This window comes from Peromyscus californicus, unplaced genomic scaffold (genome assembly GCF_007827085.1).
Source record: "Peromyscus californicus insignis strain IS unplaced genomic scaffold, ASM782708v3 Scaffold_5__1_contigs__length_169319896, whole genome shotgun sequence".
Taxonomy (NCBI): Eukaryota; Metazoa; Chordata; class Mammalia; order Rodentia; family Cricetidae; genus Peromyscus; species Peromyscus californicus.
This window is the reverse complement of record NW_026294573.1, coordinates 142126203-142150478: the sequence shown is the minus strand read 5'-3', so window position 1 is coordinate 142150478 and position 24276 is coordinate 142126203. Positions and strand designations below refer to the sequence as shown.

General features: G+C 42.4%; 1 protein-coding gene across 1 annotated transcript in view; it reads left to right on the top strand.

The window, feature by feature from the left end:
• Positions 1-4246: 4246 nt before the first annotated feature.
• The window catches only part of LOC128097696 (cholesterol 7-alpha-monooxygenase), a 49352-nt gene continuing 29322 nt past the window's right edge, over positions 4247-24276 (top strand). Inside the window, exons 1-2 of the mRNA XM_052718357.1 lie at positions 4247-4355; positions 16861-16952. The gene's annotated coding sequence lies outside the window, so the exon portion shown is untranslated. The remainder of the gene's footprint in view (positions 4356-16860; positions 16953-24276) is intronic.

Below are 24276 nucleotides of genomic sequence, written 5' to 3'. Positions count from 1 at the left end.
TCTATTAATGTTAAACTTTGAACTTTTGAAATCTTTATATAACAATATTATAGAAGGGGAAAGTAATCTGAAGAATTTAAATCATCTCTCTCTCTCTCTCTCTCTCTCTATATATATATATATATATATATAAAATCTTTGTAACTGGTATTTATATCCTGAATCATTTTTGAGACCCTTGCATGGACTTCTATATCTTAGAACATTTTTTTATCAAGAGACCTAGTAGCTTTAGAAAAAGTGAGGCTTGACTTTTATATATAAACTGAGCTGACAAGTTGGCCATAGCCTTAAAAATTTAAATGTCTTAAAACTGTTCTTAAGAAAAAGTTTAAAATCTCTCAAATGTCTTCCTGTAATATCAAAAATAAAGCACCCTCTTTTATTTTAAGAGGGAGAAAACATGGCATAATCACAATCTAACTACAATAGTGCAAACAATCTAAACTTTGATGTCTGGGATTTATTCATAATCCTCTTGGACACTTCTTTGAGCCCATCCTTGGCAGCAGATACATAGACTACCTTCTAGATCTCCATTTCACTCTGGCTGGTGCTTCTGGAGGTGCACCTGGCAAAACTGTGAAGGTCCATGTAGGTCTAGTGAAGGAAGAGCCATAATGCAACTCTAGAGCCAGGTTTTTTTTTTTTCTCTAAATGAAGAACAGCATAAAGCAATTTTAACATTATCTATATTAAAAAGACATTTGAACTTGTGTTAGCCCAAATTGTAACAAAACTTACGAATATACCAGAAAACATTTTTTAGAAATAGCTAACTTTTCAACAAGGTAAGGAAAACTTTCGGAATCTCACAAGTATTTCAGTGTTGTCATCCTACCCTGGAATAGGAGAGCCCCTGCTCCCAGCATGGGAGCGGTGGCTCCAGTGGAGGGGCCAGGAAGGCGGGTCTTCTGGGGCCACAGGAGCGTGCTGCCCCACACACAGGGAAATGCAAGCTGGTGACGCCCGTGAGGGAGGGAGAGGATGGTTTTGACAAGGCGGTGTAACCCTCCCCAGGGCAAGGCCTGCCGGAGTCTCCAGGGTCCCCGTCCTTAGGAGAGCATGGGGGGCCACAGAGGAGCACCAGGCTGTGACCAGAGCCCGCAGGGGCCTGCGGAGCTCCAGGCTCAAGTCCTCAACCCGGTAAAACAATGCACGGCATGCCCCGGAGATTTCCTGGGCACCCCACTGACCTCCCGGTGCACAGATGGAAGCACCGCCCCACCCTTCCCGCCAATGCTTGAGCCACAAATAGGAAGTGACTTCCTGCTGCTCTTAGTAAAGATGGTGCCGGAGTCCTGTGGTGATGAGGCCATATGACCTGTCTTTGACCTTAGTCAAGATGGTGCCTGACAAAATGGTCACGTGGGTTTTTTTTTGTTTTTTGTTTTTTGGGTCTTTTTTTGTTTTTTTGTAAGACAAAAGGAACAAATACAGAACATAGAATCTCAAGCGTTCAAAGATCAGTCAGAAACACAGTCACATGGCCACGTCATTCATACATTCACATCCATACAGAAGAAACAGACTTTTTTTTTGACAGAGAGATCCTGGGAAAGTTTCAGCTGACCAAGTTGAAAAATCATAAAATAAGAGTTTACAATATAAAGGCAGCCTGTAAGGAACATAAGACTGAAAGACATTTCCTGCCAAGGTGGTGGAGGCGGTGCCCCTGGGCGCTGCAGCTGGGCATTGTCAGTCCTGGTGCGGCAGCTGAGGCTGCAGCGGCCTCAAGAGTGAGGAGAAAACTGGGAAACACAGTCTTGGAGCGGTGGGAACGAGGGAGTCCCCTGACTGCAGCGTGGTAGAGCCCAGACCAAGGCCGTGGGAGGGTGGGCTGCCGGGGGTGGGGGTGGGGCCTTGGGGTGAGTCATCATGAGGGCAGCCTGGGGTCTTTGGTCCTGGGGCTTTTGGACATATCGAAAAGTTGAGAAACCACAGTCAAGCGGAGACGAATCCTCACTTGTGGAAAACGGCCGGAAGGGAGAGGCTTACCGCTAGGATGAAGGGTCCCAGGGGTCCTCCAGTTGGAAAAGTGATGGTGTTGGGAGGTACAGGGTCCCAGCATTTCTGAGACTGCCACTGGGTAGGAGGAAGTGCCAAGAGGGCCTGCTGATTCACGCAGCACCAAACAGGCCTTGGCAGGTTTGAGCCTAGGTGCCTGATGGGTAAGGGAGGCACACCATGTACAAGAGGAGGGCGGCAGCAGTGTACCTCGGTGGAAAGTTACTCACACCATGCAGACATGGCATCCATGTAGAAAGTGTTATTATTAAAGAGAAAGGAAGAAGGGAAGGGAGGGAAGGGAGAGAGGGAGAGAGAGGGAGGGAAGGAGAGAGGGGGGGCTTTCCTCTTACAGGGGTCTTTAATGACGTCAGGATGCTTGGCAGGTCCCCAAGGGGCAAACCAGAATACTAACAAGAAGGACCCTCAATTGAGAAACTGCCTCCATCAGATTGGTCTATAGGCATTTGTTGTTTTTATCTGTTATTCTATTTACCAATAAAGACTTGGGAGTCAGATGTTGGTGTGAAAACCTGCTAGGTCAGAGAAGTGAAGAGGCAACCAGCTGACCTCCCCTTTTGGCCAGAGACCCAGCAAGAGAGCATCTTTCCTCCCATTCCAAACCCAAAAGGACTGCAAATCTCTAAATCTCTCCCTACTCCTTCCTGCGGATCTATCTATCTGTAACAAGGTCATCTGTACTCTCTATAGCTAATTCTTGTCAACTAGCTGCTGGCTCCATTGATGCTCCTGATCCAAGGTTAATTTTATTAACACAGTCTCAGAGTTTCACGGTGTGATCAAATATCCTGCAACAGGCATTTTTTTTTTGAGGGGGGTCATTCTCTTAATGACTGATATGGGAGAACCCAGCCCATACTGGTAAGGTGATTACCTTGGGCAGGTGATCCTAGGCTGATAGGAAAGAAAACTTAGCAATCCATGGAAAGCAAGCCAGTAAGCAGATTTCCTCTGTGGTTTCTGCTTCAAATTCCTGCCTTGAGTTGCTGCCTTGGTACCCTTCAATGATGGACTATAAAGCATAAGCTGAAATAAACCCTTTCCTCCCCAAGTTTCTGTTGGCCATGGTATTCATTTCAACAACAGAAAGCAAACTGGAACCACAGGGATTATAGAGATGTATAATGGTCTGTTAAAAGACAAATCATGTGTGGAAACAAATGCCCTGTCCCTCAAGGAATGGAATATCTGCCTGAATGGAGCAGTGCATATCCTAAATGAGCTATCTGGGAAGATCAGCCACTCCCATTTGAGGTTCTGCTATAGAGCATGATATTCCTAGAGACTTTCTGTAGGGGGAGGAGGAGGATTGCCTTTTCACCCCATGTTTTGGGCCTCAGAGTCAGTTGTTGCCGGCACATACAGTGATGAGAAAAGAGGAGGGTTATGTATGGAAATGGGACTAAGGGAAGAAAGCTCTGAGCACCAATGGTTGGGGTTTGTGACTCCTCAGGGCGTGGGAGAAAAGTATGGTGTGCAGATACAACCTTTCATAGTTGTGGCACACCAAATATTGTGTGTGTATATATATATATCTCCCAGACAACCAAATACATATAACACCTGCTTTATAACTGCTTTATAAAAAGTAGACAGTGTGGTGCAAACTATCTAGCAGTTCACTGGAGATTCCCTAGAGCAATGCTAGAATAGCATTTCCACTAGCCTAAAGTGGACCGCCCTAGCTTGAGCACACACTGTTTATTGGTCATATGTTGTTCTTCTCTATAGTGTCGCTGTAGACTATGGATCCAAGAAGTGTCCTGGGGCTATTCCAATAAAGTGCCTGGTGTGGCTGAAATGAAGGGAGTAGACATGGCACCAGTGTTGGTTTTATGCGGCAGCGCAGTGTTATTCATTAAGCGGCGCTGTTACCATGCGAGAAAAGTCACGAGGTATGACAGAACCCACTATAAGAGTTTTGTTAGGAGAAGGGAGGGGCAGATGAGAACATGACCAGACCTGTGGAAGACACGTGCAGAGAGAGAAGGTGGGGGAGGGGAGCAGAAGGAGGGAGAGGAGTCTGTGATCTGCTTCTTAGGGATTCCCCTGCACATGTGCATATGGGCTTATGGAGCTGCACCATGCATGCGCACAGATTGCATGATCATGCTGCATGCAAATTACAAGATCTCGTGGAGCACAGATTACGCAGGACGTAAGATCCCTTGCCTAGATACTAAACTGCGCATGTGCTGTCTTGTAGCTGGGGAGTGGCCATGAATTCCAACGTTCCAGACTCTTTGCTTATTATAAAAAAAAAAAAAAAGGCAGGTGAACAGGAATAGGGTCACTCTGTCTCCCAGGAACTGCTTCCAGCTGACTTGGTGGGTATTGGTTGACTCTTGTGGGGGCAGGGGGTAGGGAAGGGGGCTTCTGAGGTAGCCAGGCATCCTAGGATGGAGGATTGTCGTCTACTGCTCTGGAGCAGTCTGACAAGGTGCTGTCCAGGTAGATTCAAGCTGGCTCTGGAGCTTGCTGACATGTCCAGGTAGATTCTATGGAGCTGGGAAGAATTTTTAAACATATTAAGAAGCAGCCATGGGAAATTTAAAATCTTGAGCTGGTGACCATGATATTGTAATGTTTTAGTAATCTGCTGTGTTGGTTAGTGTTAGTGGGGAGGATATTTGGAACATGCTTTTAATTTTTACCTGAAATAAGCCTTATCTGAGACAGATTATTTTAAGGCACCTGTTTCCTTTATTAGTTTAGCATCCAGGAGACACAAGTGATCAATTGCTGAGGGCTAACAGTAATAGATTGTTATATTAAAGTCTGTTTTTTGCAGAGCCCAGACCCTTTTGGGTCAGGGGTGTAAATACCTTTGGACTGTTACTGTTCCTTACCGCCTGGGTATACTTGATAGTCTTGGCCTTCAGCTCTATGGTGATCCTGTAACAATTAGCTGAATAGTTAATTAGAAGATGGAACCAGGGAGGAAGAGCTTGTGGGGTGAGACCTCATTCTTCTGGAATTGGGGACAAGGCAGTGAATCCTGGTGTCCTCTGGAACTTGAGGGAGAGCAGGGCCCTCCCTGTGCATGAGGAGGAGAAGCACTGCTGACAGGTCTGGAGTGAGGCACACGGAGGGAGCAATGCAATGAAAGCTCCTACCTTCCCATTAGGTACCCCTGAAATGGGAAAATCTCTTCCCATTAGGTACCCCTGAAAGTACAACTAAGTGGTGGGGTCTGGTGAGGTGGGTAAGGCTGTCCCCCTACCCCAATGACAGGGAAAGGAGAAGGAGAGGTGGGGCCCCAAAACTCCCTCAGGACTGAGTAAGTGGCTTGGTGTCCAAAAGGAAGGAAATGGTTGCCCCAATATTGCAATGGCTACCCTGGTTCCCTGTGAGCCTGTGACCAAGCCTAGGAGATAGCTGGGGGGTGGTCTTGGTTTGATGCCCCCGTGCCACGAGGTTTGGGGGGGCGCGGGGGGGGGCAGTCAACTGACCAGTGTCCCTCTCAGTGGCACTTCGGACAAGGCTCAGTTGACGGCCTGCATTGGGCAGGACATGCATAAGCCCAGTGGCCTTTTCTAGCCCACTTAAAACAGGGACCTGGAAACCTTCAGGCAGCTGCTCAGATAGCGTGTGGCAGCATTTGGCAACTGTTCACCGGCTTTCTCATCTCTCTCATGGTACCTTAAATGCCACAGCAAGGGCTTGTCTCCTCTTTTTCAACAGATTTGTTTTTAACAGATCAGCATTATAAAAATCAAAAGCTTGAGAAATGGCCATCATCATTTTTTGAAACCAAGAGGCATTCTTTTCTCCTTTTCCTCTCCCCCCTCCCCCATCTCTCTAATCATTCTTTCTTTGTCTTCTGTCAGCTTCCTTCCCGGTCACCACACTTTGCAGACCATTTAAACATCAATACACTCACAAAGTCATAGCAACTCCTGAAACCACCAGCTTAGCCTTTGATTCACTAAAGGAAGGCACCACTTTTAAGGGTTTTCTTATGAGTTGAGGTTTGTTCTTTAATTGTGGAGAAAGGTTGTCACTGATTAATGGAGATGCCACACTGGGAACATCTCATGCATATGACTCAAACTGCTTTGATATTATTACATTGCATCACTTCCCCATTTATTAATTTCTTGTGAGCTAATTCACATGATTAAAACACATGGTTTGCTGTGGTGGTCTCCATTTGCTGTAAAGAAAAGCCTCTTTGATGAGAGTTGGTAGTTGGGAGAGGGGGACTGAGCCTCTCCCGGGGATGAACCCTCTTATTGGTTGTTCAATACAAAGTGTCAGCCCTGAAACCTCATATATACAAACAACAAAAACAGACTCAGCAGGTTGTATTTATACATTTGTGCATAATACACACACACACACACACACACACACACACACACACACACACACACACACGGATATCAAAGAAAAAGAGGCTATACATTTTAGGAGGGACCTGGGAGGAATTAGAGGGAGGGTACCTGGGAGGGGTTGGAGGGAGGAAAGGGAAGGGGGAAAGTGATGTAATTCTGTTTTAATTAAAAAATGACCCCTTCCTTACCTTCAAAGCAAATGATTAAACTCTGCTTTTGTGGTCCTCCACACTCTCCAGGCCCCAGGAATTTAAGAGCCTGGAGATTACACTGATCCCACTCTAGTGATTCAGGATAATAACCCCATCTCATAATTCGTAACTGATCCATGCATTCCAAACTGGCTTAGGTCCAAACCCTGAACTAGGTCCCAAACTCACATGGTCAAGGTGCTCCACTCTTCACCTGCTTCCTCTCTGAGTCTACATCAGAGCTGGCTCCCACTCTGTAGTAATGCTATTTCTAGCTCCTGTTGCCATATCTAACCTCGTATTTTATCTGTGTCATACTGGAAGATTCTGGAAGATATCTATAACTTCAAATCTTAATAAACAAACATTAGGACTTAAGTTCTCTTCCTCCAGGAAGTGTGTGAGCTCGTTAACCAAACTGGTTCTTGATCTTCCTACATGAAAAAAATCTTCCCTGACCCACAAGTGGATGGTAATTAATTACACAGAACAAAATTTGAGCTATACTCTGGATATATACACTACCATGACTGAATCCTTGTCCTACAGCCTTCTGTTCATTCTTGCATGTTTGTGCACGTGTGTGTTTATGTGTAAACTTGGTTACATGTGTACATGTGTGTGCATGCATGTGGAGGCCAGAGAACAACGTTAGGTGTCGGTCCTCAGCTACTGTGCACCTTTTTCCTTTTTGCCAGGGCCTCATTGGCCCAGAGCTCCTCCTGTAGGCTGAGCTGGCCGGCCAGTGGGCTGGGGTTGTTTGTGGGATCTGAGGTAGGACTCAGGAAGCACTTCATCAACTAAGCTGTCCGCCCAGCCCCTCCCATGAGCTTTCATATCACAGGAGATGTGTCTGAAATGGGAGGAGCCAAGTTTGAATTTCCCACCATGTAGGCAGAGCTTCTCTGTGTCCCTACAGCTGCTCCCAAATAACCACATTGAGACTTATTATTAATTATAGATGCTCGGCCAATAGCTCAGGTTTGTTACTAGCTAACTCTTATATTTTAAATTAACTCATATTTCTTATCTATGCTCTGCCATGTGGCCATTCCTTTTTTTCAACATGGAAAGTTCATCATGTTTCTCTCCGTGTTTCCTCAAGACTCCTGAGACTCTTTGTTGCTGGAGTTTTCCTGCCTGGCCCACAGTCAGGACAAATCTCTCTCACCCGCCAGTCCCAAGCCGCTCAAACCCGATCAAGTAAACACAGAGACTTATTTTGGTTACAAACTGTATGGCCGTGGCAGGCTTCTTGCTAACTGTTCTTACAGCTTAAATTAATCCATTTCTATTAATCTATACCTTGCCACGTGGCTTGTGGCTTACCGGTACTTTACATCTTCCTTGTCCTGACGGCGGCTGGCAGTGTCTCCCCCTCCAGCTTCCTGTTCTCTCAATTTTCCTCTCTGTTAGTCCCGCCTATACTTCCTGCCTGGCCACTGCCAATCAGTGATTTATTCATTGACCAATCAGCAACACATTTGACATACAGACCATCCCACAGCACCTCCCCTTTTCTTTTCTTAAAAAGGAAGGTTTTAACCTTTACACATCTCCAAAGTCAGCTTGGTATATTTGGGAATTTGGGCGTAGCTTCTCTTACTACTTCCTGCTGGAGGGGGGCGCTGTATCTTCTGGGGAAACAAAGAAAATTTTAGGATCATGGAGTAGTCCGTGAGGCTGTATCATCTGAGCCAGTTGTCTTGAAACGGTTCTGGATGTTGGATCATCTGGGCCATGGTGTCATCGGAGACCTTTCAGGGGGTCTTGGCTGGTCAAACCTGATGTATCTTACTCTGGAACAAATCCATAGCCTCTTGCTTTCTGTGGAAACAAAAGAGACTCTTTTCCAAAGCAACATATCCTTACATCCAAATTTTGAAGTCAAAGTATCTTTAAAATATACATACTGGTTTAACTCAGCTTCCTTTACAATCAAATATCTCTCTGTAGTTAAGAATCCCAAAGACAACACAATCCAGACTCTCTGTGTAATATTCATCTTCACGTGGCTTATTTTTTATATTAATTTTACTGTCTCTTTAAAGACTTTATTTTTTAAAACCATGTATTTGTTTCTATATTGTATATATCACCTTTTTTTGTCTCTTTCAAGCCTACGTATATTTTACACACATTTTAAACTATTACATCTGAATCTGTCTTATTGTGAATCTATTGCTTTAAGATGCAGGAGCTGTGGCTGCTGGCTCCGCCCACCTCAGCTTCCCAACATGGCGGCTACTGTAGTTTTCCGCCAGCTCTGGGAGCTTTTGTGGGTCTATGCTTTTATCCAAGCAGCGTGTAGCCCAGAAACCTCTTTTTTTGTTTTGTACTAGCAAAGGCTAAATTCACCAAGCAGCTTAATGTGCCACTTGCAGAGGCCTCATTCCCGCCATACTGCAGGTCGAGCGCACACGCCAGCAACCCGCCAGTAGCTCAAACCGGCAGCTGCCGCCCATTTGAGAGAGACCATTAGGAACTGTTTTTAGCTCCGTTTTAGAATCCTTTTTCTCAGTTTTTAGGTGGAAACTCTTGCCCCACGTTGGGCGCCATTTGTTGCTGGAGTTTTCCTGCCTGGCCCACAGTCAGGACAAATCTCTCTCACCCGCCAGTCCCAAGCCGCTCAAACCCGATCAAGTAAACACAGAGACTTATTTTGGTTACAAACTGTATGGCCGTGGCAGGCTTCTTGCTAACTGTTCTTACAGCTTAAATTAATCCATTTCTATTAATCTATACCTTGCCACGTGGCTTGTGGCTTACCGGTACTTTACATCTTCCTTGTCCTGACGGCGGCTGGCAGTGTCTCCCCCTCCAGCTTCCTGTTCTCTCAATTCTCCTCTCTGTTAGTCCCGCCTATACTTCCTGGCTGGCCACTGCCAATCAGTGATTTATTCATTGACCAATCAGCAACACATTTGACATACAGACCATCCCACAGCAACTCTTCCCTCCTTCTTCCCTGCATCCTCTTAGTCTGGTTCTCCCACCTAACCTTATTCTGCCTAGCTATCAGCAAGTCAGTGTCTTTATTAAACTAATCATAGTGACATATATTCACATAGTGTAAAGGAATATTCCAAACCACCGATTCATAGAGCTTATGGTATATGATATTTACACTTTGAATTACAGTATGAAGCAGAGAAAGCCAATTATCCTGCAAACATTTGTTCTCTTTTCTTCCTTAATAGTGGGACCTGGGAACTCTGCTGGGCAAAGCAGAGAGATTTCATACTTTTGGTAGCTAAATGTGGCTGGTGAGACATAACTCAAGTATTTTGAAGCTTCCAGGAGGTTTTGACCTCATTTGCGTTAGCTCCTTCCTGTTATCTGGAATGTGGGTGTGGTGACTAGTGGGCAGGAATTTTTGTATCCTGAGATTTCACTTCTAGATTTCTTCTTGTGTAATAACAACAAAAAATGTTGACCTTGCTTAAGCTACTGTATTTTAGGATTCTGTGTACAACCAAATAAAATCCTAACTAGATCAAACATTGTTTCCCTTCACTTGTTGAAAAAGAAAAAGAAAGATAGAGGGGGAATTAAGAGCATCATGGGAACTCCCCCTCCCCAAATATGCCAATCCAAAATGTGTTGGGAGCATGGGGTGATGTAGCAAAGTAATCCAGGCAACAAAACATCATGTGTCAAGGGATGTATGAAGCTTCTAGAACTAGAAAAAGCAAAGAAACCAATTCTTTTCTACAGTATCCCAAAGGAACCCAGCTCTGGCAAAACCCTTGATTTAGTCCATGGCTCCATTTCAGAGTTCTGATTTTCAGAATGAAAAATAATATACATTTATGTTGTCTTAAGACACTAAAGTTATAGAAATTTCCCACAGCAAGAAGGAACTAGTATGGTACAAATGGTCCTTCTCTCTGTCAATAGTGATGCTGTGGGTTTAGGTCATCTATTCCTCACGTTATGTCCAAGGACATTTCATGCCACCTGAACTCACCAGAGTTCTTCAGATAAGCCCCTGCTTCTCCACATATTCTCAAGTGCCAAGGACATCTTTAGAAGACATCATTCCGTCTGCTCCATCACTGCAGTGCCTGGATCTACTAAACTGCTGTCCACGCCCATGTTCTCCATAGCTGGCAGCCCCTGCAGCTGAGAGCAGTAGGAACCAGTGAAACAAACTGTTTCCAATGACACTCAGAAGCACTCAGTGACATCGGTGGTAGTGAAGTGGCTTCTTTGGAAATTTCTCAAGGCAACCACACTGAAGGGAATTTTAGCCGTAAGCACAGGCAGAAGAATTCTAACTCGGATCATATCTATTTTAGAGCAGTTACAGCCAAAGATTAAGCAGATGAAGTAAGCAAGAAAGTTAGAATATTCAGCAGGATTTGCCTGAGAAACTGGAAGTGGGGCCCACACACCTACCCAGCCTTCCTCTCCTCCCCTTCTTTGGACAACAGGCACAAGCAATCAACTCAGAGATTAAACCCCCAAGTGAGGAAACTACGGCCAGACAAGCTGCAAATTGTTTCTGATGGCCAGTTTCTGGAGAAAAACAGAACAAGCTTAAGAAATCCTCAAAGACACACCAGGAAAAATTATGCCTACACACTCTTTTCTAAAAGAATTGAGGCTACGTCCTACCATAAATAAAATGCAAAGTAAGCAAGTTAAGATGACCACAAGAAGCAGAATAAATGTAAGATTTTTAAAAGTAGTGGGTTTTTTTTTTTTTTTTTTTTTTTTTTTTTTTTTTTTTTTTTTTTTTGGTTTTTCGAGACAGGGTTTCTCTGTGTAGCTTTGCGCCTTTCCTGGAACTCACTTGGTAGTCCAGGCTGGCCTAGAACTCACAGAGATCCGCCTGGCTCTGCCTCCCGAGTGCTGGGATTAAAGGCATGCGCCACCACCGCCCGGCGGGTTTTTTTTAATACTAGTAAAATCTGTAGTTGAATCTAATGGCTGGTATATAATATGGAAAAACAAAAAATTTAAAATAACCATTATATCTACACAGTTTACAGGTGTTGAGAGTGGGGAAATTCAAATCCTGTTCACTTCATCTCATACTAGAGAATGCTTTAAAAGGGAACAGATATGTCTGGTCTACTAGAAGGGTATAAATTAAATACACGTGTTAAAGATGTATGACAAAAAGTCAGGTATGATGGCTCACACTTGTAATTCTAGCATTCTGGAGATTGAAGCAGGAGGATTGCCAAGAGTTCAAGGCCAGCCTCAAGTAAGAAGTTCATAGTGAGTATCAGGTAAGCCATGGCTATATAGCAAGATCCTGTTCCCCAAATCAAGAGGAATATGGGTCTAATCACCATGTTAGTTCCTTTCCTATCGCTGTGAGCAAACACCAAGACAGAAGCACTTAAGGAAGGAAAGCTTGTGTTAAGAACCCTTCATGCATCGCAGCAAGGCAGCAGGCGAGCATGGCAGCCAGAGCAGGAAGCTGAATGCTCACATCTGACTGCAAGCATGAAAAAGAGAGAGAAAACTAGAATAGGGAAGGCTTGTTCATTCAAAAATGGTCCCTAGTGCCATACTTCCTTCAGCAAGGCTAGACTTCCTACACCTCCCCACACAGCACCACCAACTGCAGATCAAATGTTCAGCTGCTCAAGACTATGGGAGACATTTCCCATTCAACACTTATGTTACAGATTGAAAAAAAATGACATATGAATGAGAGTTCCCTAGTCCAACACAGGAAGAAAGAGACAAAACACAGTGGTTTTTGAGAAACAAACAAATAAAAAAGTAGGATGAGCGGGCATGACAATGTTCACTAGCACATGAAAATAATAATTTTTGTTGTTGCTGTTTTTGGTTTTTCAAGACAGGGTCTTACTGTGTAGCTCTGGCTATTTTTTATACTATATCGTATATAAAAGCAAAATAGAGGGACATTCTTACCATTCTGACAGGGTGGACTTGATTTTTATCATCCACCACTTGGGTTAGAATCAAGCTTTTTATTTGTTCACTTTGTCTTTATGAGTTTCTATTTGCACAAGCTGGGGAAACAGTTAGATAGCAGTCTACTGAGTAAGTCAGGATCAGAACTCACAGCTTTTCTATGTGCCCCAAAGATTCAGTTTATCAAGGAAAGTTGACTTTATTCAAATGCGCAACTTAGGAACTAAACTTCAGGCCAGAGTCTCCATGGCAGAGTGGTCAAACCCCCGATGAAGAATGTATGGTGGGTATAGTCTGAGATCCTGTGCTCACTGAGCTGATCATAAAACTGAACTTCTTTTTTAAGTATGCTTACCCCTCCACACACACACACAGTATCTATGCTCCAAAAACTGTAACTCCAAAATAGTATTTGGAATGATATTCTTCTTTCTCTGCTGATAATAAAAGGACTGATAGCTATGTGATAAATCTTCACATTTGGGAAAGTCTTACTGTGTGTACTTCTTCTCTACACATTAGCCTGCGTGGTGGAAAATATCCCAAAACTCTAAATTAAAAAAAAAATACCCAGAATGTAACTCAGTGGTAAAGTGTATACTTAACATATATGAGACTGGGTTTAATTCCCAGCACACACACACACACACACACACACACACACACAGAGGCATACACACAAGATAGACAGATGATAGATAGCACCAGAGGGACACTTGGGAAGTATATGAAGGAAAAGCTGAACTACAGAAGAGCAAGTCCCATTATAGATGTGATCATACTTTTTTAAATAGTTAAATGAGAAAAATGTGTATGTTGAAGTAAACAACAGTCCTCTGAAAGGTTCAACCTGCAGTACCTACATGATGGTTAACGAACATCTGTAACTCCAGTCTTGGGGGAACCTGATATCCTCTTCTGGCCACCATGGGCACTGCATGCATATGGTGTCCAGACAAACATACAGCCAAAACATGCATACATATAAATAATAATAAAGAAAAATTATTTTTAAAAATTTCTGTGGACCAGTGAAACATTCAGAGAAGGAATAAGTGGGTTAGAAAATAACCAGCTTTGACATGTCAAGAATGTATGCAGGACGGGGAAATGGGCAGAAGAAAGCTCTAGGCACATTGCAACTGTGCACTGCTCACAATGCAATGCACAGGAGCCATCAGCAGTACTTAGCTATTTTTATGGGTTCAGTTTTTCAAACTAGCACCTGTGTCCAACCCAGTGACACCACAAACTAAGTAGAGACAAGCCGTGGAATGCTGAAACATCTTCATATAGTTGAAAAGTGGTATTCGTAGGAAGGGATGGTGTGCTAAGGATGTATGCCACAAAGGAAACAACATCAATAAGTGCAGAATAATTGACAAGAGACCTGAGAGTGCCTCAGTTCGGGAAGGTGCTATCAAGAGCTGTGGTATCTAAGCTATGAGATCTGCCCAGGCAGTTTACACCTCTGCTCATGTATCCATTCTCTATTTTTCCCCAATTTCCAATTTTTAACCTCTTCAGCTGATCCATATCCTCCCTTCCTGTGTTCATTTTTCTAGAGGACCATACAGTTTACTGTGAAACACTAGCAATCAGTCTCTACAGTTTCTGGAAAAAACATCTTTCCTTAAAGCCTAGCAGGCAAAGGCAGCCATAGCTTAGGACCACAGTGAAAGGACCTTGCTCCACAGAGCACTAGGGCACCAGGAATGTTAAATACACAGGGGCCTCTCTCCTCAACAGAGGAGATAAAATACCTGTTTTCTTGCCCAGAAGGCTGGGAGTGGATATCGTCAATGACCTGGTGACATTTTTGCTACCTGTGACAGCAGACCTCACACAGCCTTTGCTAACCTTCTAGGTAGATAGGTATTGCATTTCTTCCCTTGAAGAAACAACACTGTGTCTCTGAGCACAAAGACCTCCATGCCTCTACAAAGGAGGAACATTCTGTGGTAAAAGTGGACTATCCTCCATCCATGTTTTATTGAGAAAAGATCCACCGGCCCCTTCTGGCTCTTCTCATGGGCTATTTACAGGAATGCCAACAGGAGGAGCAAAAGACCTCCCCCTAGCTCAGCCAAGTGCAGATCCTTCCAATCACCTAGTAACCATGCACAGGGTCAAGCAATCCTCTAATGCAGTCTGCTGGGTAAAGAAAGCTCAGATCTCACTCGGGAATCTTCGTGGGCCTCCATAGTCCACTGTGAAGATTTTTCTTCACCAGTTGTCCTTCAGGATGGGGCTATACTGTCCTTAGAATGGGGCTATACTGCTGCAGCTGTCAGCTTCTGAGTGGTACCTGCCTAATGTGTAGAACTGTGATGTAAGCCATGCCCTAATCTTCTCTTCCCCAGTCAGTTGGTTATACAGCACACCCGTGAGACCATAGGTACATACTTGGAGACAGAAAGCAAGAGTAGGAACTTCATGTAACTTGATTGTGCCACCATAACCTGCTCAGGCCTGATCTCATCACTGATGATGGATTGCTACTGTGTAAGTGTAATGACTTGATGGGTTAGGTAACACTGCTCATGATGGGCAGCTCATGTCTCATGGTACTCAATGACCCGTTGTCTATTGTGCAGTTTCTACTAAGGCCAGCAAACTGGATGTCACTCAAAGGCAGAATAGTTATCTGTATATGACAATAGGACCTTCTTCTAAAAATCCAAGGTCTTCTACTATGATTCATCTGTAGGAGCCTACCAACAGGTACAGTGTCCCTATCTGCCACCAACACCTCAAGTACCATTGGGTATGCTAAGGTCCATATGGAAGAACAGCCTGCACTAAATCTTCAACCTGTTGGAAAACCTTCTCCTGTTCCAGGCCACACTCAAAACTGGCAGCTTTCTCAGTCTTTCAGTATACAGGCTGCAGTAACACACCCAAGTGAGGAATGTGCTGCCTCCAAAATCCAAATAGGCCCACTACACCATGTGATTCTTTCTTGTTGGTGGGAAGGGCCACATGTACTGTGCTTGTACTAGAAGGAATATCTTCCCATCCCCCATGTCATTGGGCTCTAAGAAATTTCTCTGAGGTAGAAGGCCCTTGAATTTTGGTTGGATTCATTTCTAATCCTCTGATATGCATATATTTTACCAACTTGTCCAGGGTGGTTGCTACTTCATGCTCACTTGCTCCAATCACAGTAATGTCATCAATGCAGTGAACCAGTGTGATACCTTGTGGAAGAGACAGGAAATGACAGCATTGGAGAGCTAACAGACCCTTGAGGCATAACAGTGAGAGCATACTTCTGGCTTTGGCAGCAAACGCAAACTTCTTTTCGTGGTCCTTATGGACAAGTATGGAGCTAAAAGCATTTGCACAATCAATAGCTGCATATTATATTCTAGGAGTATCCTTCCATTGTTCAAGTGAGGACAGCATATCTGGTACAGAAGCTGCTTTGGGAGTAATTATTTTATTAAGTTTGTCATGGTCAGCTGTCATTGTTTATGATCAATTTGTTTTCTGCATAGGCTAAAGAAAAGAGATAAAATGAGATGTTGTAGGAACTACACCTTTGTAACTTTCAAGTCCTTGATAGTGGCACAAATTTCTGTAATGCCACCAGGGAAGCAATATTGTTTTTATTTATTTATTTATTTATTTATTTATTTATTTATTATTTATTTTGTTTTTTTGAGACAGGGTTTCTCTGTGTAGCTTTGTGCCTTTCCTGGAATTTGCTTTGTAGACCAGGCTGGCCTCGAACTCACAGAGATCCACTTGACTCTGCCTCCTGAGTGCTGGGATTAAAGACATGCATCACCACCGCCTGGCTGCGATATTGTTTTTGATAGCCACAGCTCTAGTGCAGTCCATTTTGCCTTTCCAACCATAATAGGCCTCACTCTACAGGCCAGGGAACCAATATGGAGATTTTGCCAACTGTTAAGTACATCTATGCCCATTTTTCATTCTGGGGAAATAAACACTACATGAGTCTGGAAGTCTACCAAACCCACTGTGAGTTCGACTTTGGCTAACACTCCATCATTCACCTGCCTATACTTTAATTGGAGGAAAACGATCTTTTTGGAGTCTCCCTGAATCTGTAACAATTCAGAACCAGTATCAAGTAGGTCACAAAAGGTCTAATTATTTCCTTTCCCCTAATGCACAGTTGTCCTAGTAAAAGTCTATAAATCCTTTTGGGGGAACAATGGAAGAAGGATTAATATTAAACTTTTTTGTATTGTTACAAGGTCCTTCTTCAAGAGGGCATGGCCTCCTTCATTCAAGGGGTTCTGGACCTATAAATTAGCTCAGATCTGGAAGTTGGTTGACAGGCTGTGTTTGCCTATTGTTCTGGCTCAAGGAATCCTTTTTCTTAATTTTTCAGAGTTTTGAAATTTTTTATTTATTTTTTATTATTATAGAGATGAAGCAAGAACCCAGTAGGCTGAGTATTTATGGCACCCCAGGGAATGCCATGATCGAGTAGCCAGAACCAAAGCTCTACAAGATTCAGGTCATTACAGACATTATTTTGCCCATGCTGTAATCTAAGTACATTGGTGACTCAGTATTGACACTTGGTCCCTGCTACTCCAGGATCCAATTAGACCCAAAGCATTTAATTTATTCAATTAGTAGCTGCATCTCTCACAAAAGGTTTGGCACAAGGAGGAGGCCATTACAAAGCTCTTTAAATGTGCCTGTGCTCCTCTCACCAATTTGTGTCTCATAGTACCAGTGAGAGGCCTGTCTTCTGGGCCCTCATCAGGGAGGATTAAGTTTTAAACAGTGAACTCACTCGAACATTCTAATTTCCTTGAGTCTTTGAATACCTTCACTAATGGTAAGCCAAAGTTATCATGCATTTCCAGCTCATTCTTAGTTGGTTATCTTTGATAAATATTTCTAAATACTTCAGCCAGTCAATCAAATAAAATCTTGGAACCTTTTACTATTGTATAAGATGCAGTGTTAAACCTATAAAAAATCTCAGTGGGCCTACATACATTGGGGGAAACATCAGATAGAGGGTTACATCCAAGCCTAAGGTTTTTTTTTTGTTGTACTCACCATCTTAATCGAACATAAATCAATGAAGATTATATCACACCCCTGCTGTAATGCATATTACCAAGAAAACAGACAACAAATGCTGTTAGGACATATGGGAAATATAACTGTCCTGCACTGTTATTGAGAATATAAAATTACCCGGTCACTGTGAAATTCAGAGTGGAAATTTCAAAACAAAATCAAACCCACAAAACATCAAAACCCTAAACATAGAACTCCAATGCGGTCCAGCAGCTATGCTACTCCTGTGCATATATCAGAAAGAATCTATGTGAACATATAGCAAATGTCTGCACACCTATGTCTTTTGTGGCACAAGTCACAAGTTATGCAATCAGCCTAGCTATCCATGAACAGATGAGTGGCTAGAGGAAAACCAATAAACTGACATAAAGAAAAATGAAATTATGTCATTTGCAGAAAAATGGATGGAAATATATATCTGATATCATATTAAGCAAAACAAACCATACCCCAAAAGACATATGCCACATTTCATATTTTGAGTCTATATTCTCTTTATTTTTATTTTTTGTGAATCGTGCTTTGTCTGTATGTGTTGTCTGCATACTGTTAGGGTAGAACAAGGGGCTCTGGGATGATCTGAAAGAAAATGGCCTCCACAGGGAGTGGCACTATTAGGAGATGTGGCCTTGTTGGAGTAGGTGTGGCCTTGTTGGAGGAAATGTGTCACTGTGGGGGTGGGCTTTGAGGTCTTCTATGCTCAAGCTATTCCCAGTGACACAGTTGTTTCTGCTGCCTATGTAGAACTCTCAGCTCCTTCTCCAGTACCATGTCTGCCTGCATGGCACCATGAAGATAATGGACTAAACCTCTGAAACTGTAAGCTAGCCCCAATTACATGTTTTTCTTTATAAGAGTTGTTATGGTCATGGTGTCTCTCCATAGCAATAGAAACCCTAACTATGACAGGCTCCAAATGGCAGTACTGAAAGCGGTATTTTAGGGTTGGGTTTTGCCAGGAAATAGAAGCACTGGTTGGCTGAGCAGTCCTAAGCAAAATGGCCAGCATCTCACCCGTCTGAAAGAGGCCCCACACTAACCGCCTGGCTGTTTTGGCTTTCAAGCTGCCTCCCCTTACCATATACCCATATAACACCTAACAAGCTTTCTCAGCTGTCACTGTCCTTCACTATCTCAGGTAGTTGGCAGACTTTTGCTTTTAATAAACTGCTTCTTCCTCCTCAGAGTGGCTTTGTTTGATGGTTTCTTGCTGTGCCTAATTACTTGCACCATATGCATTTCTGCAGTGCTTACAGAGAGGTCAAAAGAAGGCATCAGGGTCCCTAGGACCAGTGTTACAGACGGATGTGAGCAATGCTGGAGGTGCTTGGAATCAAACCCAGGTCCTATGCAGTAGTAGTTCTTCACTGCTGAGCTTTTTCTCCAAGCCCTAGATTTCTAAGACATATATAAATAGAAGTGAGAGCATTTGGAAAGACAAAAGGACCAGCCAGAGTGCAGGACCAGCAGGAGCCTGGAGAATGCAAAAGAGGGGAGAAGGTGAGAGCCGCTCAAGTGCACCACACATGTGAAAATGTCACAGCAGGCCATTAGTTTGTGCTAATGTATACTAATAAAAGGAGAAAATACAGTACAAATATTAAAGGTAAGTGATAAATACAACTTAGAAAGTAGGCAAAATATCCTCTAGAAGAAATAACTATTTCAAATAACCCCAGAGAAAGGAACTAATAAACATAAGAGAAGTTATTGAAATAGAAAACAAAAATTTAAAAAAAAAAAAAGCAGGGCCAGTGAGCTGACTGAATAGGTAAAGGTTCTTGCTGCCAAGCCTGATGACCTGAGTCCAATCCTTACAATTTACAGGGTAGAAGGATAAAATCAACTCCACACGAGTGCCCTGGCATGTATGATCACACACACACATACTAATTAATAAAAAAAAACTACAAAAATGTGGCAAACATAATCAGATGCTTATTTGATGGAGAGCCCTCTGAAACAGGTGAGCTCACAAAGAAGAAAGAGAATTACATAAATAATATAAGAACAATAAGTGGCTACAACCATGGGCAGAGATTTTCCATTTTAAAACAAAATATCATGTGCAGCTCTATCCAGACATGGGGAGAATGAGGGAAGAGTGGTTACAGAAAATACATTGGCCTGTGTACTGAAGCTGCACTGCTTGAGAGGATCGCTAACTGCTCCTGGATGGCTGAGGTTGCGTGTAGATGTACTGGCTGGCTTTGTGTGTCAACTTAACATACGCTAGAGTCGTCAGAAAGGAAGGAGCGTCAGCTGAGGAAATGCCTCCATGAGATCCAGGTGTAAGGCATTTCCTCAATTAGTGATCAATGGGGGAGGACCCAATCCAGGGTGGGTGGTGCCATCCCTGGGCTGGTGGTCCCGGGTTCTATAAGAAGTCGGGCTGAGCAAGCCATGAGAAGCAAGCCAGTAGGCAGCACCCCTTCTGCTCCTGCCTCCTGGATCCTGCCCTGTTTGAGTTCCTGTTCTGACTTTCTTCAGTGATGAACAGCAACGCAAAAGTGTACGCCAAGTAAACCCTTTCCTCCCCAGCTTGCTTTGTGGTCATAGTGTTTCGTTGCAGCAATAGAACCCTACCTCAGACAGTAGATACCCTAGTTTTGTTGTTGTTTTGTTTTTTTTCCATCTTAGTCCAGATTTGGTCTATTTTCTTGTTTTAAAATTTCAATATCCAATAAAGATTAACCATATCAAAGATGAGTGGGCAACATAAAGCTTCAAATATGTGTATGGTCTGTGGCAGTTATGACAATTTTCAAATCTTCCTACGATGATACAAGATTTTCTCTGATGATGTCCTAGGCTCTGCTTTATGGGTGACCCTCTCCTTCCTGTTACCCTGGCTGCAGTAGGGCTATCAGCTGTGGTGTCAAATGTCAAGAGGCACAAGAAAGCTCCCGGGGTTCTCTCTGGAAACCCCTCTTTTGGATTGAGGAGAAGGGAGAGAGCTTCTCACCCTTCCAGTGTCTGCAGAAGCACAGAGCACACTAACAGCACCCCGAGATGCTCACTGATGCTTTCCTGCCTGCCTGCCTCACTTCTGCGTTCAGGTCCTTCAGGTCTGCAGGAAGTTAAGCTTTCACATGTTTCAGTTTCTTGGCCTGTCTTGTGCAGAACATCTGCTCTCTGTGTTTCTCTGCAAAGAGCTTGAGATTCTGAGCCAGTGGGTAGAGGTCCTGGCTGCCGTGCATGGCAACCGAACTTCTATTTTAGGGCCCACATGGTGGGAGAGAAAAGAGTGCTGCAGGTTGTCCTTTGACCTCCACATGGTACACGAATGCTACCCCACCTCTCTCTCACACACAACTACATGTAATTTTAAAACCTTGAGATTGTAAAGGTGTCATTTAAGATCTTCTTTTATACAAACAGAATTCACTTAGAGGTTAAACATTCAAAGAGACCAACTCAAAAGATTTATCCCTAGCATAGTAACAAATGTGACAATTTCCATGTAAGCGTTATAATTAAAATTCATAATTGAAACTTCATCATCAAAATCTTTAAAACACTAAATGCCCTGGACACTTTTTGACTCACAGATTCAGACAATGATATTGGAAAAGGACACTATCAAGAAAATTATAAAGCTGGAATATGAAAATCTATTAAAATGTTAACAAATAAAATTCAATATTTTAAGCTGTGAGTGTAAAGCACTTGCTTAGCATGCATGAGGCCCTGGCTTTGGTCCTTTCCATAAATAAACCACTATTTTCAAGAATGATGCATCCTGGGAAGGCAGATACACATGGAAGTTTAAGAATCTATTAATATAATTCAATCTATAAATTTCTTGTGAGATTGTAGGCTAAATAACTCAAAAAGCTCACTTATATTCCATGTAAATACTAAGTAAAATACAATAATAATCCTTTTAAGTCTTTAACTGGGCAAGTTTTTTCTTGTCTAGCTTTTCTCTTGTGGGCCTGAAGGTCTCTAAGGACACCGAGGACTGTGGATCCATGTGTCTCCCTGCAGCGCAAATCTAAGAACTCATTCCTGAACCTGGCCACTTTGGTTTGCAGTTTCATTTTGCATTTCACTTTCATCAAATATTTAGAGCCTGTTACGTGCTCTCCATCATTCAGGTGTTCGGGATATAGTTTACCAGTGATTGAAGCCGACCAAAATCACTGATATAGAAGTAAACACAGGGAAGTATATCTTGTTACCAGACTATGCTGGTAAGTTCTTTCCACTTGACACAGCCTAGAGATACCTGGTCAGTCGAGGGTCATCTCAATCAGTGTGTGAGGATAATTTCCTGATTAGTGATTGTGTGGAAGGCCCAGCCACTGTGGGTGTATTACCCCTGAGCAGGTGACCCTGGTTTGTATAAGAAAACAAATTGAGCCAGCCATGGAGAGTAGCCTGTAAGCAATAGTCCTCCATGGCCTCTGCTGCAGTTACTGCCTTGAGTTCACTCTGTGATGGACTGGGAAGTCTAAGATGAAATAAATCCTCCTCCCAGGTTGCTTTGGTCCTCACAGCAAAAGAAAGCGAACTAGAACATGCAGCAAGTTGTAAAAGGTAGATATAAGTTTTCAAATATTTAAATATTTTCAAAGATTTCAAGATTTGACCATATTAAAATACTTGTTCACTAAAAAAAGTCTCCATAGAAACCAAATGAAAAGATGTCTCAAATTAAGTATCATGTGACACATGATTATCGGAAACACAGTGTACTAGTAGACAGGCAACTCAGTAGAAAAGCAAAGACTGATTTGGCAGTTCACTGAGGGCGACCTTCTCATGATATACAAGTACAAAAACGATCCTACACTTCAGTGGTAACCAGCAGCACACACGTGTACTGAAGGCAACCCCTGACAGGCATGAGATTTTAGCCTTATGTGTCTGTGCCGTGCAAAATTTTTGTTCTTGTTTTGGTTTTGGTTTTTTGAGGGGAGAGATTTACATGGAAAGTTTTGATGAGAGCAAAACTTTCTGCAGACCAACAGGACATTCATTTCTTACACTCTGGAGAATAGTTTAGCTGTTCTGAAAAGCCCCAAATGAAATGCCTACAAATTAGCATTCCAGTCCTGGCTTTCAAGCCTGCAACAGTGTTTTTCAAACTGTAGAACCTGCTTGGCACATGAGCAATGGGGTGGAATTAACTTATTTAGCAGTACAATCATGTTTTTTATGAATGGAGATGGGATAAGAAGGGATCGTTAAGAATAAATTTCAGTAGAAAGAACAGTATCAATAGCAAAATCAATTATTATTTGAGTGAACTTTCTTTTTAATTACTCTTCATGAGTGCATATACTGTCATTTCACGTAGTATTTGTTTTGTTTTCTTTGGGACAGGATCTCATTACACAGGCCAGACTTATCTTGAACTCAGGATCTCCTGCTTTGCTGTCCTGAACTCTGGGGTAATAGGCCTGTAATACCATGGCCAGTGCTCATATAGAATTTCTTACTGTGTTCTAAATAAAATTATTGCAGAAATAATGTTTGTGACATATACTTAAAATTATTTTTTTCTGTGAAATTCATTTAATTGTATATCTTTTATCTACTAAATCAAGCAACTCTAAATTGCATATAAATACATAACAATGAAACAGGCAAAATGTAGTGTTGACAATATGAGTGCCCATCACCAGTAGGTAGGTAGAACATTTTTAGTAACTATTCAGTAAACATTAAGTTGTGGTTAAAATAGACTAACACATATTTTGGACAAAGTGGAATCTTAAAGAACAAATGAGGACAAGTAATCCATGGAGCTATACATGTAATGTAAAAATCCTACATAATGTGTTAAAGGCATGAACAGTATTATATATATATTATGGAGAAAAACACACATGACAAAATATGCAAACAATGTCAAAACAGACAAAAATCAAATTCAGGTTAGCAGATGGGGCACAATGTCAGGGGAAAGGATTGAGGGAGGATGCACAGGGGCTTCTGTTATATGTGCTACATCTTACTTAAGTGGTAACTGGGTGTGCTATTTGTTTGGAAATAGTATATCCCTTTCAAAACTCATGTTGGAGATTAATTCCCATTGTGAGGTACTGAGAGAACGGAAATTCGCTATGATTATTGTGTTGTAAGATGTGGTCTTTGGAAAGTGGTTTGGCTGTCATGAGTGGAGTCCTCATGTGGCTTGATAAGAAGAGGGAGAAAGACAGGAAGATACCCACATGTACACCAGCACTGGCTCGTCTTGTAATGCACAGCACTGCTTCAGAACTCTGCAGCAGGGGGCTGTCACCACAGGCGGCCCTCAACCTTGAACCATCTAAGTGAGAGCTAAAACAATCCTCTTTTCTTTCAAATTTACCCATACTAGAGTCTTGTATTATTAGCACAGAAAACACACTAAGACAAGGATCATTTATGTTTTCTTTTCCAATAATGTTACATTTAAAATTAAAATACTATATGGACAACTTAATAGATCCTGAAAAAAACACTTAATAAAAATAAAGTAGACTTTTAGTTTTAAAATTCCTAGTGACCTAGAAATAGAAACTTCTATAATATAAGTACATAATAGAATAATACATTTTGATATATTGATGAATACTCAAATGTTCCTATGTAATACACATTTTATTGCTTCTATGGAGCAATTTCTTCCAAATTGAAACATTCTCTACAGGAGAAAGGAAGTTTCTGAGACTCAGGAACTAAACAATGCACAAGACAGAGAAGTCTGAAATGTTAAAGCTTCACAAGGCCCTTCTCCAAGGTTGTAG